Source organism: Polyodon spathula, chromosome 21 (assembly GCF_017654505.1).
Source record: "Polyodon spathula isolate WHYD16114869_AA chromosome 21, ASM1765450v1, whole genome shotgun sequence".
NCBI classification, from domain to species: domain Eukaryota; kingdom Metazoa; phylum Chordata; class Actinopteri; order Acipenseriformes; family Polyodontidae; genus Polyodon; species Polyodon spathula.
In genome coordinates, this window is record NC_054554.1 from 20,945,651 (window position 1) to 20,961,621 (window position 15,971).

The following is a 15,971-nucleotide window of genomic DNA, read 5'->3' on the forward strand; positions in this document are numbered from 1 at the left end:
GACACACAGGCTAAAGCCGCAGCAGGCGAATTGAAAAACAACAGGAGGAAGAATACACTTTTTTTTTTTTTTTGAAGGCCCGACACACCAGGGTGTGCAGGCTGAAAAGTCTAGTTTACAGAGGGGGAGGGTAGAATGCAGCTCCAGTGGAGGAATTACATGACTGTCACCTCCACAAAGCAGGTCAGTGAGCTACAGGCGCTGTCGGTGTACAGCTCCTGTATGCGTATTTGGGATGATGGCAGCAGGGTGTCACTACATACAAACCCTGCTTTCCTCACTAAGATGATCACAGCCTTCCACATGAACCAGACTTTTGCTTTGCCAAAGTTTGTAAAATAGGCAAGACTCGGTGGCTTATACAAGCTCAGCAGTATGAACATATCGGTACGTTTTCTGTACTCTGGTCCCCAGGGAGTATGACCGTACCGGTACGTTCTGCAACTTTAAACTTGAATTACTGAGCCTACAAAACTCCTGATCATATAATATTGTAACACTAGGCTTCTGTAACACCTTTTATGGTTCTCTTGCAGCATCTACCGCATATTGACTGAATTACATATAATAAACCCAGTCACAAAAATGTCAACAGTGTTTGTAAACTGGCGGAAATCGCTCAGTGAGAAAGAAGTATTAGTAATAATACCAAATTTAAATTTAAATGCATACAATTCTTCCACTGAATCGGATGTCAGCGAGTGTGTCAGTGAAGACATAAGCAAAGAATATTTACCATCAACATCAAGTGACAGCGAAGAGGCGGCGCCAAGCTCTGTGCGTTGCTCCATGCTTCAAGGAGAATCGTGCGCTGAAACATTAGACACTCACTGCCTCCGCCCCCACAACATGTTTACCTGTTTTGTTAGGACGTGTTGTTGTGGTTGTTCCACCCCGTTGTTTATTGTTTATTGCCTGCATGTTATTTTTTTCTCAAAACCTTTCACTATGACTAAATAAAAAAATATATTTATTTGTTTTATTTATTTACAGTAAAAATGATTTGTCTCTATTTCGTCAGTATTCATTGCATACATACAAATATATAACTTTCAGCCTGTAATAATCAAGCATATGCAGAAGAAAAAAAAAAAAAAACTCACTCGCGCAGTACTCGCTACTCAAATGGTTAAGAGTACTGATCCACTGTTGGAGTCTAGTCTTTTCCTAGTTATTAAGCAATAATTTTACATATTATAGAAAGCATGTATTTGACTATGGATCATTTCAAATCCAGTTTTTGGCAGTAATTACAAAGTTCATGTTTCATCCCTATAGACTTCCTTTCATGTGTGGAGATGAAATACTTTAATCAGGGCGAGATCAGTAAAGATTGTGTTCTCCTCAATGTCAGATAGCAGTCTCACAGAGGATGTAGATAATGACTTCATAAAAAGAGGGAACCAAAAAAGTTTTACAACCTTCTAGTGTCCATCTAGTTTAATTTTTTTTTGTTTTTTGCATCTACATTCAAAATGAACCCTTTGAGGTCAATTTATTAAGCGCCTGTCAAAGCAAAGCAAAACAGTTTTAAAAGACACTGCATATCAACTGAACACTCTGTACTGCATCTCCAGCTGCACCCCACCCCTTGTTCGCTACATTTATCACTAACCTCTTCATAGTTGTTCATACTGATAAATCATCTCCTGATCACTCGATTTATCACCAAACTCCTCAATAATGTGATCCACGTCACTATTTTATTACTATAGCATCTCAAAAAGCTTGGCAAATGTCTCTGATATTGTTTGAGTACAGGATGTGGAAGCAGCTATCTTGTTTGTTTATGTCTGTGTTATCTCTGTGGTCCAGGGACTATGTGTATTGCTCAGATTCGCCGCTTTTTTCCGGCTTCTCTTCGCTCCTATTGGATTCACTCGGCTAGAAAGGTTTTATCTGCTTTTTCCGGAGAAAAAATGACTAGAGACCTATGACTGACGTCTTTTTGATGATGTCAGACCGGAAAGGGAAAATTGTAATGTCAGACCCAGAAATGAGCAACAAGAATACCGCTGCTCAGCTGGAGCAGAATGAAAGATGGAGACTGGAGTTAGGGTTGCCAGAACGGGAGCCAACAGAGCTGGAGCTGCTGCTCCAGAAGTGGAAGCCGGCAGGAGAAGCCCTGCTGTCTCCAGCACTAGAGGGAGTGGAGCCATTGTCATCTCCAGAGCCAAAGCGTACAAGTTTTTATTTATTTATTTATTTATTTATTGTACTGGTCATTTGAACTTTAGTGTTTGTGGCACGACTGTAAGCCTGCTGAATACTATACCCCACTGAACGATGCCATCTATTTATTTCACAAAGCAACTTAAGCTAAACAGCATTCTTTTTAAGCAGTTAAAAAAAAAACCTTGAATATGTACAGGAAAACTTTTTTTTTTAAACGAAAAGTAAAAAAAAAAAAAAAAAATTCTTGCACGTAAACAAACAAACCTCTTACCGTACTTTTTTTTTTTTTTTTTTTACTGTGATTTATAATTCACTGTGTCAAGCCTTTTTCAGGTTAAACAAATCGAGCAATTCCATCAAGGCAAGCCATTTGTTTTTATCCATAACAATGTCTCCAATTGCCCGTTGATTAACAGTACGCTGCACTTAGGCGAGAAAACATTTGCGATGTCTTGCTTTTATTTTCAGATGCATGCATGCAGATTTTTTTCTTTTGCTTTGGTGTTAAATGTAGGGTCAACTCACCATTTTGTACTTTCAGTTTTGCTTTGGAAGCGAAAAAATGACAGCCTTTATATAAGGAGACTCCACCCCATGATCAGCGCAACTCAGCACACCTGCCAGTTGTCTAATGCAGCACAGCTAATCACAGTAACCTTGTCCCCTAATATGGTCATTCCACCCTGCACCAAGATGGCCGACTTCCTTTTTCGCCCCTCTCTCCAAGTCGGCCCGTCTCATTACAGAAGTGCAAGGACCTCTGCTTAGCGCCCTCTTGACAGCTCAGAAGATTTACAGCTCAGATCCTCTCGCACTCTGTCACATGCATACTGTGTATATGTTTAATTTTCATTTTTTATTAACTAAACTAACCACTCAGCAGAAAGGAAAACCCCAGCCTTTGTGAGATGAAACCTCTGGTGATGGAGAGGAAAACCTGTACGGAGAGAAAAACTATGGAGGAGCGTACGGGTCTGCCAGCTGACTATGCCTGCATCCAGGAGCTGTGTTGTAAACACAGATGCAGTTCCACTGAACACTATTGTGTAAACACATGTAAACTAGTACATACAAACCTGCATAACCGAAATGTTTGTTTTTCTAAAAGTAATATAAAAAAGAACATATAAAATAAGTTTCATATTATGCACATAAGTTGTTATCCTACCTGTCATTTTAGTTTGCTGTATGCATCTGAGTGCGGCTTGCCATATTCCAATCAAAATGATTACTTTCAAGATTAAATATTTCCTTCTGATATATTCCCAGTTGCATTTGTGGAACAAAATGAAGGATTGTTGTCTCCTAGGTACATTAAAAAATAAACAACTAAGCTTTCACTGAGTTGGCATCTTGACAAATCCACTATTGTAGCAATCTCTGTCTCGTAGTCAGTCTACAAATAAAGGCTTGAAAAAAAAACACACGTGTGCTAGGTGGAGGGGCGTGTCTTGTTTGCTGCATTTACAAAAATATTAGAATATCTTACGTTATATTAAAAAAAAAAAACATGTACTGTAATGCATGGGTCACATTGACCAGCATGGTGGTGCAAGGTAGAACTGTTTATAACTTTTTCATTTGTGTGATTCTGTCTATCAAACGCCATCAAGATATTTAATTCATATATTTAAGAAAAGTCAAAAATGGACATACACATTCGACTTACAATGGAAGAGTAATTAACAATGTAAATGCAAAATGGGTCACAATAACCCGCATGGCGAGAAAGATTTTTCTGCCAAAATGAGCCCAAAGATAGACTGCGACAACAATAAGGAATACTTCAAGTAGGGCTGTGGATTTAAGCTCGGAGGATTATTAATTTTTAAAATTATTTATGGGGCCAGACATTCAAGAACCATTGAGGAAGAGAATACCACCAAACTGATAGAAGAAGCATCCGTACAGAATGAGAGGTCATGGGGGTTTTAAGCTATCATAAAACAGAGAAAGGACATTCCAGTGCTGTAGGATAGATCTGAAAGGATTGAATGAGAGAGAGAGAATGCGTTCCAATTTATCGGGAGCCAGTCATGCTTCAAATCGAATAGTATCCAAAATGATCCTTGAAATTATTGCGCAGCTGTCTGCTGCCGGAGTGTTTGACGGGTCTTCCATGAGAATCTTTGCTTGTTGAATAAAGCGGCAGAACTGAATGATTAGTAGAAACTGCAGGTGCACGATTCCTAAAATAAATAAATAAATAAAATCAAATGTTGTCGAGAGTAGGGGAAGATAATTTGAGGCTGTGTCCAAAAGCAGCCTCCTCTTCAGTCTCCTCATCAGAGGTAGAAAGGGCGGTGGAAGCACAAACCGCAAGCGTTCAAGCATTGGCATAGAGACTACTGAAGAATCTATTAAAGATCACGATCAGGCTGAGACCAGTAATTAGTGTATTGTCCAATGTTAACTGAGAAGCTGCTTTGGGTGAAAAAGTTTTATGATAATCATAAAAGTTGTACAGCCATATCTGACTGTGAGATCGACAATGTTAAATGATATGAGTCCAGTTCTTGTCATCGGTGAGCGTAAAACTATTAAAAAGATTGCGAAAAACAGGGAGAAAAAATCAATTTAAAAACAATCATAATTTTCCAAGTGTACGTTTTTTACTCCCAAGATTTTAGAGGAACAGACAGAGCTCCACAGTCAACTACCTTGTGATTCAGAAATTTTCAGGACTTGATACCAAATTAATGTCTTTACCTTTAATAATATTAAATCTCAGTTGAGGAGACAAAGAGTGCAACTAACTTCTGAAACAGCAGAGGATCCTGAAGCAGAGGTGGTCACTAAAGTCAAGATTAGCTGCTTGAGAACAGGTATGGGCATGGCTGAAGCAGCAGGATGAGAATGTAATGGCTGCCTATAAGAATGCAGGTCATTAGAGGATGAATGAGTTGGTTGAGGATCAGATGAAATTGAAAGCTGAGGGGTTGTAGATGCTAAATTGGAGGCAAGTGAAGCTTGCAAAGTAGTGGGGAAGGAGCGTGAACTGACTAGTTTTGATCTATGAAGAGACTTTTGGGGAGGACAGACAGACTCGTCTGATATAGAATTGCAACAAATAAAGCAGCCTAATTGCACCCTGCTTCAGTGGACACTCCTTTTTGAAAAGTCTTTTACGAGTTTGTCGATGGGCCAATCCATAAAACAATTTAAAAAAAAATTGCGATGGACAATCGTCCTCAGGTTTAATGCATTTAGCGCGGTGAATAGAAATGGCACCGGGCACAGCTGGATAAGCAGGGATTGAAAAAGCAGCATTGTCATATGGAGGAGAATCAGGATGGGTGAATTTCTTTGAAAGTTTTCTTTGGTGGAGTATTTGTTGAAGGAAAACAGCCTGAAAACAGAGAATTTCCTCATCTGAGTCAGATGAAAACAAAAGCTGTGTTTTGTTTTAAGATTGATTCTGCAAGTCTGTGTGGCAACTTCAAACTGAAACGCAAGATGAGAATTAGGAAGCTGGCTACGGTTTAAATATGGTGACTGACAGGTAATTAGGTTGACTAACAGATATTTTAGCGGGATGACTCAAGGGATGAGTCCCAGTTTCCTAGGAAATAAGTTGATCGGGAAATAAGTTGATCAAGCTCTAGAAGTTAAAGGGGAGGTTCCATTGTTTCTAATGTCTACAAACTTAGGATAGTAAATAAGTGGATTGAGCCAAGAAAATGATTTGATTGGATACATTAACAAACAATAAATCATTTAAAATGAATTTTGTAAGTATAATTTTTATTAATAAGTAGATCGTATATATTTCGACAATATGATGCTAGATAAGGGAATGGGAATATCACTGTAATATATATTAGCAATAAATACATAATTTAAAATGAAATTTGTAAGTAGCCTGTTATATTAATGTGTATTTCTGTTTGTGTAACAAAGGTTAACTAGCAAAATGTGTTACATAGTTAACGTTATTTTGCATTTCTGGAGGTGTTCTTGATTTGGGAAGCACTACTGTATGGACAGGTATGTGCGTGATTTTCCAAAAGTTAAAGCATGAGTTTCAGTCATGGAAAAAATTGAGCTCCATGCTGTGATTACTAACTAGGCCATGGTGCACATTAATCATATGATGTACTTGAAAAATGTTGCTTATACAGTATTATTATTATTATTATTATTATTATTATTATTATTATTATTATTATTATTATTATTTTGTATTGTGCGCTTTGTTGTTTAATTTATTTACAGTACATTGTGTAATTAGGACAGAAAACAAACAGGAAACTGGTTATCATCATGTATGTATTTTAATTATAAGTTTGGGAAGAACAACTAGTTAGACAAATTAGTTAAAAACTAAAGAGTTAAGGTGTTTGCTAAACCGTGGTAAACACCTGTAGTACAATACCAACAAAGATAGCTATTGTAAGAAAGAAAGATCATACAGTATATGTAGGCTATTGTATATCAGCATGATTTTAAAAATGGTAAATTCCTGTAGTGCAACAACCATATCTACCTAGGCATACATTTTTTCATTTTTGTATTTGTCCTATCTACAGAAGATTTGACAAGGTCTTTTCTTTGACATAGTACAAATCTTATGCCTTAGTAATACTATATATTAATGCAAGGAATACAATTGTCACATTTACAAAGAATATGGCATTTATGTTAATGTATCATGTGCAAACAACATGAGATTTTTTCTTTTCTTTTTTTAATTCCCAACCTGAGTACACGACACAGTGTTGACACTTCTAAGCTGTAAGTTACAGCTATACTAATATGAAAATGTAAATAGGACCTTGCCATACTAATATTATTGATGTAGCATGTCATTAGATTATATTACTGAAACATTTTAATGTTGATTAAAGATTGACATTAGATTACACAACATTTTGACGTGTAAAATAATTTAATATATAAATTAACTTATCTCCCATGTCACCAGCTCCAGCCCGCTGAAATACATATAGTATTGGGTTGCTGAGACTAAGTTTTAAGATTTGAAATCTCACAGGGCATTTTTTGTAACATTCTCAAAATGCATGTTCCCACTGCAACAACTTACTGGAGCAATGTTGCAGTTTAAAATAAAACAATATGCAGTGGTTAAAACAGAAATCTATGCTTTACTAACCCTTGAGGATATGTGATGCTCACCTCTGCTGTAAAGTTTAATTAACATATGTATACAATAAAGGATTACAGACATTTTCAAAAGAGCATTCAAATGAGAAAAGAACAGTGAGGTTTTTTTCTGAGAAAAATGCAAAACTGTTTATTAACTGAGAACTTAATATATCTATGAAATGTGGAATTCAGACATAATTTAATCAAATATAACTATGATATAATAAATGAAAAAGGAAAATGATATTGTTCATATAGCATAAAGCAGGGTTTCCCAGTCCTGGTCCTGGGGACCCAATGGGTCTTTTAGTTTTCATTCCAACCGAGTTCTCAATTAGTTAATTAAACCCTTAATTGAACTAATAATATGCTTCATAAGACCTTTTAATTGTTTTCAGCTCCTAAAAAGTTGCCAATTTCAGGTTGCTTTGTATAAATTGTATAGTTAACTTAAAATCTCCAACTGTTTAAAAGCTGAAAACAATTAAAAAGGTCTTATTAAGCTAATGAATAGTTCAGGTCACAGTTCAGCATTGTTTAATGCTTCAGCAGGGATCAACAATTACCAGATAGCATTTCAATAGATATCAGTAATCGTTAATAACACCACATAGTATTTCAAATAGGTAGCGACAATCACTAGCAATAAATAGTAATTGTAATTCAGTACATTTAAAAAGCACCAAGTACTACCGACCCCATTGGTTAGGGCCCTGATATCTTGAGGGGACACACAATCACTTCTAGCCAGAATGGTCCTAGGCAGCCAAGCACAGCACCACTAGTTCCCCCTTACCGGAATGACACCATTTCATTGACTAAGCTTTTTGCTTACATGACCAGCCAATCACCATCAAACTCTTTATTGTACAGAGGATGGTACACTGAAAAGCTCCTGCTCCCCTATAGATAGCAGCATTCAGTACACACCTCACTTTAAAAATCACCAACTTCAGACTGGTAAAATAAAATACACAAAGAACTACCAATAAAACATATTAGACTCTCAAAACTAGTATATTTAGTTCCGTTTTCAAGTCGACTGTCTAATTCAAGTACCTTGTTTTTGTTTTAAAACATTCTAAATTCCTGTACATTATTCATTAGATAACATGCGAACCTCAGTTTCACTGTATTAAGCAGAATAATCATACTCACTTTGAAACGTATGGTTCGTGCAGCATTACAATGTCAGCCCATTTTCTTTAACACTAGACCTTAATATTCATAAGAATTACAGACAAGGGCTCTATGTATCACTGACTTTTCTTTCGTATCTTGACTTTTCGTAGGTTGTTGTGATTTCACAGACCTACCTGTGATGTATTAAAATCATTTTCACTCCCGTAATTTGGTTTCATCCCTTCTGCGGTAGTTTCATTACGACTCCTCGTTTCAAAGTACTTTAGGATGCAAATGTACGAATCTCATAATATCGAAGTTTCATGCTTACCTTTGATGTATCATAATTTTTTGCTGATTTACAACTTCTGTTTTTGCCTGTTATTTTACGCATGCCTCTCACTGGCATAGATTCAACTATCTGTTCGTATGTGAAACTTTTTGTTTAAACATTTGCGTGCATTTAGTTATGTCAACCTTCCCACGGTAAGTATACTTGATTTCCAATTGTCCTTGCCACCCTCAATTTTTCCCTTTACATATGCACAGGTAACTTTATATTTCAGGATACCACCAAGGACCACACACCGAGGGACAATAGCAATCAGACCAGGTAAGTACAAAAAATATAAGTGTTTATTTTTATAAAGTTAATAGTACGCATTAAAATCACTCCTGCCTCACAACTTCAGTTGTAAATCATTATCCCCATAATCAAACAATCAAACAATAAAATATGAGTTCTGGACCAGTAGAGAATCAGAATACAAAAAATTATTAATCCAGTTTCACTAAACCATATAAAACAGTCCCGCTCAATCAGTCCAGGTTCGGAAGACCGCTCTGATAGAATAGAAATGACCGCAGGAACTATCTTTCCCGCCTTCCGGTTTAGTTATATCCTGAAGTTACATTTCGATAAGCAGCACTGCTACTCTGCTAGTGAGTTGATATCTTTCTTAAGAAAAAATGGATCAGTATTTATTGCCCAAAGATGTTGCTCCGAAACGGAAGGCAGCAGCTGAAACGACTAAAGTCAATGCAGAGAAAAAATCAACAAAATTAAGAAAATATGATGAAGCATATTTGGATTTTGAATTCACTTCCATTGCAGTAAATGGAGAATTAGGCTTCGATATGTTGTGTGTGCAGTAACGTTAGCAAACGATAGCCTGAAGCCAACTAAATTAAGATGCCATCTTGAAACAAAACACAGAGATCTGGTAGGAAAGAACAGAGATTTTTTTGAACGAAAGCTACAGGAAATTCACAAAAAAAAAAAATATATATATATAATGAAAAATGTAGTATGCACCCCAGCGAGTGCTTTAAAAGCATCATTTCAAGTAGCATACCACATTGCCAAGAATAAAAGACCTTACACATCTGGGGAAAAATTGATCTCCCAGCAGTAATTGATATTTGCAGGATGATGCTTGGTGACAGTGAGACAGAAAAGTTAAAAATAATACCACTGTCACACAACAGTCAGCCGGCAAATCTCTGACATGTCAGAAAATATCAAAGCACAGCTGATTTCTCAATTGTAATCAAGTTTATTTACAATCTAGTTGGATGAAGCAAAGGATATATAAAAAAAAGCTCATCTGATTGCTTATGTTCTGTATTGTCAGGAAACATCAATAAAAGAAGATTTTTTATTCTGCAAACCAATTAAAATGCATGCAACGGGGTCGGAAATGTTCAACATTTTAAACAACTTCTTAACTTCTCACGAGTTGAAGTGGGAAACCTGCGTTGGAATATGCACGGATAGAGCTCCTTCTGTGTCTGGAGGCAGGGCATGCTTGAAAGCCAAAGTGTTTGAAATTGCTCCACATATATTATGGACACATTGTATGATACACCATGAAGCCCTTGCAACTCGAAAAATGGATCCCACAAAGGCATGTCTCTTTGCAATCCTTTGTGCAGAAATGGGTGAGGAGCACAATGCTTTGTTGTTTCACATGGAAGTTAGGTGGCTATCCAAGGGGAAAGTTTTACAGTGCGTTTATGACCTGCGAAATGAAGTTTGACTTTTTCTATTGGATCTGAATTTCAGCAACGTAGACAGACTGTGTGACCCCCGTTGGCTTGTGCTTTGCACTTACCTTGCTGATATTAGGAAACAGGATATGGACTTGTGAGTGTTGTGTAGCCAACCAGGATCACTTGTATTCTCTCAGAGCCAGTATGGATAAATATTTTCCAGAAGGAAATGCACCCCTAAATGACCGGATTTTCAAACCCTTTGTAGCCGAGGCCGTCCCTGTCCCATCTCTCAAATGACACTCAGGAGTAGCTGATTGAACTTCAGAGTGACCGGACACTGGACATTCAATTTAAAAATCAGTTCTTGGGGAAGTTTTAGTTGAAAATTGGTTCAGAACATCCAGCTTTGTCAAAGAATGCAACCAAAGCTCTTTTACAGTTTGGTTCTTCTTATTTGTGCGAGATTGGATTCTCTGCGCTGGTTTTGTTAAAGACAAAGTATTGTTCGAGACTGGAAGTGGAGGACAACCTGTGAGTGTCGGTTTCAAAAATCTCTCCACAGATTGATAAACTGTCCGCAGAGAAACAGGCACACCCTTCACCTTAAATTGGTAAGTACTATATCTGTTTTTATTTGAAACATACAGGTGTAGGTAACTTATTTAAAGTTAAGGTCTCTGTTAGGCTTGTGGGTGGAGAGAAACAGAAAACACACAGCCCAAATGAATGCCACACAACCAAATTATTTCCAAATTCCCTTATTCCCCCAAGCTGTGGACAGTAATAGTGGACAGTAATACTGCGTACTCAATCCTGAGCACTTTGAATTTTAACGCACAGCCTTAATGTGCTCCCACACCTCTAGACTGGCAGAAACAGCAATACTTCTCAGTCCAGAGCAGGGTCAACCTTGGGGATAATCGCTAGTGCACCGGCTCCCGTCTCCTGGGCAACTCGTCCTCTCTCTCCTGGGCAGATCCTTATAGAGTACATAGCCACCCAAAGGGCCGTGCAATCTGCAATATTTGATTAATAAATATATGCCTGATAAAATTCTGCAAGGGTTCCAGCTAATGCATTTAATTTGGGGAAATTACATTCTGCCTCGTGGGCTTAATACTAAAGATATCAAATGACCCCCACCAGTCACAAGTAAAACTTTTCCTTTGAAGTGGTGGTTTAAAACCACCAAAAAGTAGAGAATTTTCACTCAGAGGTGCAGGTAAGTTCATCCCTGGAGCACTCTTGGGTCCCCTCATCACCTCTCATGCCTTCTCGTATCATTTCTATACTGATGATGCCAGATATTCCTCTATTTTCCCCTCTCTGACTCCAACATTTCCTCCTGTATCTCTACCTGTATCTCAGCCATCTCGTCTTGGATGCACTCACATCCAAATCAGACCTTTACTTCCCCCTCTTCCTCCCCCACTGCTGATCTCTCTATCTCTATTCCTCTTGAATCCATCACACTCTTCCTTCTCATCTGCCAAGAACATCTGTGTCACCCTCAACACCTCCCTCTTCTACTCTTAGCATATCTCTAATCTGGCACGCTCCTATCGCTTCCTCATAAGCAACATGCAGAATTTGATCCTTCCTCATCGACTACTCACGCAGATTCTAATTCAGGCTCTAGTACTGTCCCACCTTGACTGCTGCAACTCCATCCTGGCTGGCCTCCCCGCCTCTGCTATCCTTCAGCTCCAGCTCATCCAAAACTGCTCGCTCTCTGCACTTGCTCCCTATGGCTGCTCTCATCCAATTCAAAACTCTTGTACTTGCCTATCGATATCTCAACCTCAAATCTTCAGATTCTCCCTACACTCCCCCTCGCTCCCTCCGCTCCTCCACCACTGGCAGATTATCTGTACCACCCCCCCCCCCCCCCCCCAACTTCCAGGCCCGCTCCTTCTTCACCTTTGCCCCACAGTGGTGGAATGACTTACCGACAGATATCTTGGTGCGCCTCCTCAAGAAATATCTGTTCAGACATCATTAGCAAACCTCACAACTGGACTATATGGACTACACTGGACAATATGGCACACAATTGTACCAGTACTTGCATCAGCTTGTATTTGCACTGAACTGCTCCATGCCTTGCTGTACTCTACTACTGGTGTTAATTATAACTACTTCCTGTATCTTGTACTTGGTTTTACGTATCCGTTTTCACGTTTTTGTAATTGCTCTTATTTAAAATTGTTCTAACCCATTTATTGTACTACAAAGTGCTCTTATTGGACTATACTCATATAAGCAAATAGTTTTTTTCTATAAGTTAACTGCTGTCAGTCAAACTCACTGCTATATGTAATTATTTACTGTGTTCTTTATTTTATTCTTATTCAAATTTTATCTTATTTGCTGCTTATTTTACTGTACTTTATAACTGCGTGCACTGTGATATTTTATAAGGTGATATTTTGTAACAATTTAAGACTGTCTCTGGAAATGGTCCTGCTTACATTAATGATATGCTTTTACCTTCTGTCCCTGGATGTCAGTTGAGATATGCTGATGCTGGGTTTCTGGTCACTACAATGATAAATCATAGCTCTTGTGATGGAAGAGCCTTTAGTCATTATGCACCTGTATTATGGAACAATCTTTCAGTTTAAATCCATAAAGCCGACTCAATAAATGCATTTAAATCAAAGCTTAAAACACATCGCCGCACCACCCATTTCTTTTTTGATGTTTTTTGATATTTTATTTTATATTATATTATTGTACATTATATTATATTATTGTATAGTATATTTATTTGTCATCTGAAGCGCTTTTGGGTGCCTTGGCATGAAAGGCGAGTACAAAATATAGTTGACTGATTGATTACAATTGTAAGTTGCCCTGGATAAGGGTGTCTGCTAAGAAATAAATAATACATAATAATAACCAGTTTTGGGGTCACAGTAATTTTCTGAATCTATGTTAGTACCATTGTCAGCAAATACATGAGGTCTAAATCACTAGCGTCTAGAGACATGTGACACAATCTAACTAAGTCACAAGTGAAATGAGTTCAGTGTCTCTTCCACCACCCCACCCAATTTGACAGGACTAAATAGCAGAGGAAGCTCCCTATTTGGGGGGGGGAAGGTTAGAAAGCAATGCCCCTTGTACAATGCCTATAGAAAGTCTACACCCCCCTTTTCACATTTAGTTGTGTCAGTGCCTCAGAGTTTCATGCATTTAAATGAGGATTTTTTACCACTTATCTACACATCATACTATACACTGTTATGGGGAAAAAAATTTTATTGAGGAAAAAAATGATCTATTAAAAATACAAAACTGAAAGATCATAATTGGATAAGTCTACATCCCCTGAGTTAATACTTGCACCTTTGGTAGCAATATTTGACCATTCTTCTTTACAAAACTGTTCAAGCTCTGTCGAGTTCCTTGGGGAGCACAGTAATCTTCAAGTCATGTCACACATTTTCGATTGGATTTAGGTCAGGGCTCTGACTGGGCCACTCAAGGACATTTGTCTTTTTGTTCCTTAGCCACTCCAGTGTAGCTTTGGCTGTGTGTTTTGGGTCGTTGTCATGCTGAAATGTGAACTTCCGTCCCAGTTTCGGCTTTCTTACAGAGGGCAGTAGGTTTTCCTCAAGGACTTCTCTGTACTTCACTCCACTCATTTTCCCTTCTATCCTGACAAGTGCCTCGGTCCCTGCCAATGAGAAACATCCCCTTAACATCATGCTGTCACCACCATGCTTCACAGTAGGGATGGTGTTCTTTGGATGATCTGCTGTGTTGGGTTTGCGCCAAACATAACTCTTTGCATTTAGGCCAAAAAGTTCAATTTTAGTTTCGTCAGACCACAAAGCTTTTTACCACATGGCTACAGAATATCCTGAATGTTGCATACTTCAAACAGGATTCAAGTTGGGCTTTCTTCAGTAATGGCTTAATTCTTGCCACCCTACCATACAGGCCAGATTTGTGAAGTGCTTGGGATATTGTTGTCACATGCACCCTTTGACCAGTCTTGGCCATAAAAACCTGTAACTCTTGCAAAGTTGCCAATGACCTCTTGGTAGCCTCTCTGGTCAGTTTCCTTCTAGCTTGGTCATCCAGTTTGAAGGAACGGCCTGATCTAGGCAGGGTCTTGGTGGTGCCATACACCTTCCACTTCTTAATAATCGTCTTGACCGTGCTTCAAGGGATATTCAAGGACTTTGATATTTTTTTGTTATACTGTGGCAAAGTGGTGAATATGTGCAGAGTGGATTAATTACACAGACGAATGATTTACAGGTGCAAGGGTGTTTATTAATGATTATAATGTCCAGAGCCTTATGGCAAAAACCTGCAAACAATAACAGTGATGGAAGTGGTACAGCAGCGTGTATCACTCCTGTTTGCAATCCCACGGGTTTGACCTACAACCAAAAAGTCCTGTCATTTCTCACCCACACAAAACACAAACACAGACACAGTTCCTACAGTGCGTGAATTAAGTGCTCGTGGTGCAAAGACAGTTCCAAAGTGAAAAATGAGCATTGATGTCCGGGTTAATGCTGGCCTGCGGCTACAGCTCTGGATCGTGCGAGTACAAACAATGTTACAAGACAGACGAACACTCAGAACACTCACAATTATTCACAAATTACAGGCTCCTTCTAGGTTGTTGCTAACCATCTACAAAGGAACAGATCACTTACACGACGGCCCCTATTTATACCCTCACTCATGACCCCTAGGTTAACGAGCGCATCCACTCCTCCAATCCTTCGATGCCACTCCGTCTACCGACCAGGTCAGTGAGCTTGGGTGCCGCAGCTCAACCCCCTTCCTAAATGGCCGACTTTCACCTACCCTAGGAATAACTTGTCTTTCCATTTGCTTACGGTTACTCTGCTCCTTCTTTCTAGTGCCCTGACAGGTCAGGAAGGAGATCTAACATAAAGCGTCATTCGATCTCTGTCACATATACCCATCCCCTGATCTGTGCCTTTCAACAACTTTGTCCCGGAGTTCTTTTGAAAGCGTCTTGTTGCTCATGGTTGAGTCTTTGCTTTGAAATGCATTACCCAACAGAGGGAACCTACAGGAACTGCTGAATTTATCCTGAAATCATGTGAATCACTACAATTTAACACAGGTGGAGTCCACTTAACTTGGTGTGTGATTTTGAAGGCGATTAGTCACACATGAGCTAATTTAGTATTGCTATTACAAGGGGGGTGGACACTTATCCAACCAAGTTATTTCAGTTTTTATTTTTTTTAATTAATTTTCTACAAATTTCTAGAATATTTTTTTCACTTGGAAGTTGTGGAGTAGGATGTGTAGATAAATAAAAAATATATATTTTAATGCATTTTCATTCCAGGCTACAAAAAGGTGAACATTTTGAAAGAGGGTGTAGACTTTCTATAGGCACTGTATATCCGCTTGTACAGTTTTGCTCATTTTAAGGTAATTTTTTCTATTTTGTGCCCACTTTTGACCCAAATGCCATCTTTAAGCAAGTTAAGTCTTATATTCTTTATCATTATGAGAGCTGGTGACTTTTAAAAGATGCACAGATTGCACAACTTTCATAGTAAACATTT